Genomic DNA, 4,498 nt, shown 5'->3' with positions numbered 1-4,498 from the left:
TTCAGAGTCCAAATACCTCCATACTGCTCGTCTGTAATGTCCCTCTTGTATTGAAGCCCCGACATGAGAAATTGTTCCTAAAAAAATTAAATAAGTCTATATTTTAAGCTTGTTTGTAGCGGAAGCTCCCGGTGTCTCAGTTCACTGCTCTTCCTGTGTCAGTGCAAATCACGTCGGCGGAACAATTTCTCATGTCGGGGCTTCAAGAGGGACATTACAGACGAGCACTATGGAGGTATTTGGATGTTTTTTGGTGTGTCTTTTTGGACGAAGAAAAGTGGTATCCATTCACAACCATTATACAAATACTGCTGCGCGGACCCCCCCGTAACTCAGAGAAGCCACGGAGGACTCCCAGCTCTTAGTTGACATGAGGGTGAGTAGATAATGAGTGAAATTTGAATTTTGGGTGAACTATCCCTTTAATCTCAGCATTTACTTGTTCTACCTTGTGTTCTTTTCCTTTGTGGCCTCATTTGTCTCTGTGTGTGTGCATGTGTGCGTTGCCTCCTGCTCCAGGCTCCTCTCCACACCTGCTGCTCATCACCTTACCCCTGTTCAAACTCCCAGTCACTCCCCCCACTCATTACCAGATTGTTCAGTCAGCTCAGCTGCACTGGCTTCTTCTGGAAAGTAGAAACCAAGTTTTCAATATGAATGATATCTACCATAACAAAGAGAAGTATATAATGCTTCAAAAGAGTCTGTTTGTCCTTCTCAGACCTTAAGTCTTAAAGAGGAACTAGGCAGGATTATTTCCGTGGCTATGCTACTTTAAAAAAATATATATATTTTTTTACCTTAATTACAAAGCTCATGAATAATTGTGATGTTAACTACATGACTTGTGACTTGTTACGAGTGATAAAGGAGGCTCTCTGCCTTCCACTTGGCGTCTCACGGCTGAAAACCAACCTTGCGACGTTATCCACCACTCCATGGATTGATTTTTCACCAGCTTCGTTGTAAACAAATGCACATGGCCAGGTGGAGGGTTAGCAACACAGAGGAAAAACGACCAGACTTTCATAGTTCCTCTTTAAAGAAACACAATACCAACAATGAACCTCAGCACACATTTTATTAAGTGAATTTTTACAATCTCACAGACATGCCAGACGGACAAGAGAGGCAGGGAAACAGTTTCTCAGCACAGTTTCAGTGGAGTGGAACAAGCTGCCTATTGAAATGAAACCACCCAGATTCCAGCAGGTATTCAGACAACAGCTGGAACTGTGTTAAAAGATGTCTCTCGAGCAAAACGCAGCATAAACCTGGAGGTGACTGAAAGAGATTGTTGTTTTATGTATTGTCCTATTGTCCCATCTGTGTATTGTGCACACTATTAAATCGTTTTGTGTCCGTCTTTAGAGACAACATTAATTTGTTTGCTTATTTACAGTGTTTAACTGATTTCTATTGAGCCCATTGCATAGCGATGTGTCAGCCATAACATGCATTTGTTTTTGTTTTTTTGACTGGAAATCCTCTTATCTAGAGCAAAAAGGGTTGTGTTCTCCTTCAGGGCCAAGCCAAGCTGTCCTCATGCACCAGCCTGTTGTTGCCATGCATGCTGCGTAGATGCTCCAAAGCTCATTGTCATATTGTGGACCATTAGACATCCAACCAAGCCTGACTGTCAACAGATGTTCCCATCCACAGAAAGCACCAGTTCGAAAAAAGGTTAGTCAAAGTTTCCTGACATTGCTGGATGTCATCTGTTATTTAAGTTCCAACACTTTGACCTTCTGGGACACGTTTGGCCTTTATCTAGATGGATGAGAACAATCTTGACATTTCAGCATTTTTAATGGTGAAATCAAAAAACTCTGGGACTCTTGACTGTGTGTGCCCTATCAGCTTTAAAGTTAGCCTACCTGAGGGCACGTTAAGTTAAACACACATGTACCTAAGGGATAATGTATAGTTCCCACGCTATGAGATAATAGTTTTTCAGCAAGCAGTCTCTGCATTTACCTTGAAAACAACTTTGTCTGGTAACGTTGTGTTATTATCTCATAGCGTGGTGATTGTGCAGGTCACAACTTGTCTACCAGAGCGTTTTGGAGTTGTTGGATTGTGTATTTGATGAGTTTGATGAGGGAAACCAAGAAATCCCATGAGCCTCTGTAGCGTAGCTCTGAGCAGCTCACGGCTCTGCTCCACTGTTCTAAAAATAGCTTGCACCGACAAATAAAGGTAACAAACCTACTGCTATGACTATAGCAATTATGGCAATGGGCCAATTTGCCAAAATGTATTTAAAACTATCCCTTTAATGGCATCAGTTTTGGTTTCAGTATAGTAGTTACGTAGGCTAGTTATTTCAGTGTTGCCATGTTGCGTTTGTGATGTTGCAGGGGGAGAGGGGCGGAGGGAAATTTCCTTTAAAGATATTCCCTGAGCAGAAAGGGTTATAGATTGGGACACATCTTAGACTGTATAGTGTCACACCTTTGTCACCATGGTTACTGTTATAACAATCATTATTTTCTAGCTTATTTCTGCTAGCTGACCTTATCACCCTGTCACCTACTCTTGACGTGGGCTTTGTTTCTCTTTATGCTACGTCACTCACAGCACTTTTCCCTTTACTCCTGCTTTAATTACTATGACTACAGAATGTCCCGTAGCAGCGACATGTTACTCTGCTGCACATATCATCTGGTTTTTTTTTTTACTGGAGGACCATCTCTAAAATTCAGTAACTTTACAACATTATCCTGCTGAATAAACTCAAGATAGGAGTCTGACACGTTTTTTCATAATGCTGTAAAAGTGGATTCACTAGCTGCGCTCCTGAACTCACTCTGCTTCTCTTCTCTGGTGTCTGCAGAGTTACCACTGCCATACTGTAGATGCACCGCTGCCTGAAGCATTTGCATTTTTCAGAATTTTTAACGAGCCAGTAACAGTCCACTGCCGACCTGAATGTTAGAGCGGCGATAAAGCTGCAAACACATTATGATGATGGGGGGTGGATGGAGCTGCAGGCCTGGACTGAACATGGGTTTCGTGGGGAGGCAGGGGCTGCAGCAGAACCACAGTGGGTCGTGCAGCCTGCTCCAACGCTCTGATCACCACACACAGCGCCATCGATCGCTCCCCCTCTTCCTCCAGCACTCTATTTATTATGTGTTTTTTCACTGCTGACAGAAATTGTGTGATGCTGATATTGAATCAAAGTCCAGAGTTTATTTAAATTAGGGATGTGCACGGTTACCCGAGTACCTGGGTACCCGAGTAGGCAATCTGCTATCCGGTTATGAATTTATTATCCGGTTAACCTAGGATTAAAAAAACGGCACGTTAGAGCGCAGTCTGTCGGATCAAACTACATTATCATGCCATGGTTCGGCTTTTTGTAGTGTTAAACAGTTACGGATTAAGCAACGTGATTTTCTGCTGTGTAAAAGCGTTTTTGGATCGAGCCTCGGACTTTCAAACCTTTTACAATAATCTGTGGTGGTTCCCTCGGTGTAAACCGTCGGGAGGGAGACGACAGGTGTCATCAAGTCTGTTAGAAAATAGCTTTCAGTTTACAAACATTCTGAAACCTTCCCAGTTATTTCCTGAAACAATGCAAGGCAGAGAGGAGCGTAGTCGCCAAAATGTAGTGTGGACTGGTGGTTCCCAACCTGGGGGGCCCGACCCCCCAAGGGGGGCACCAAAGATCCAGGGGGGGGTCGCGAAGCCCTCTTGATTTTAAGGGGTTTAATAATTTTAATGTAATTAAAATGTTAAATAAATGACTAGGCTAAGCATTTAATTCATATATGTGACAAAATCAACTAAATTCAAGGGCCACATTAAACAAAGTTTACCAAAGTTTACAATGGTAAAACTATGGGTCCCTTAAGAAAAAGGTTGGGAACCACTGGTGTGGACTAATAAATAAGCACCGCTAATGATTTAAAAAAAAAGAAAAAACAGTTTTCTCCTCCGAGACAGCCGCGGCATAAATGCGCTGCGCTCAGAGCGCATGAAGCACATTTATTATATTATATTATAAAGATGCACATCAGCCCCATATGTGCATCTTAAACTCCAGTCTCTACTCTTATTATCCACCTGATATTTAGTCGACGCTGTGTGTCAGTGATGCGACTGTCTGACGGACAGAGCGCATTTATGCTCCGGCTGTGTTCTGTCCGTCAGACATGACGTCATTTTTATTTTTTATTACAGTATTGGGTTACCCGGTTACGACAAGGTTAGGATACTCGGTTAGAAAATTATTCGAAATGCCCATCCCTAATTTAAATGATGATTTACATACATCTAAAATTGAACAAAATTAAGATCGGGTTAGTCTGTATTCTACAAAATAGAAGGGGCAACAACAAAAACAAAAGATCAGTGCAGCTTCATTCATCATGCATGTTTTGACAGCAATGAATAATGTGTGTTCGTGGAGGAAGAGAAAATGGAGTTGGAGAGGCTTTTTTTTTTTTTTTTTTGCTCACCATCAACGTCTAAGGTTATTAATGCTCCCAGC

This window comes from Trachurus trachurus (assembly GCF_905171665.1).
Source record: "Trachurus trachurus genome assembly, chromosome: 11".
In the NCBI taxonomy this organism is placed as follows: Eukaryota; Metazoa; Chordata; class Actinopteri; order Carangiformes; family Carangidae; genus Trachurus; species Trachurus trachurus.
The sequence above is the reverse complement of the archived record's forward strand: the minus strand, read 5'-3'. Positions refer to the sequence as shown.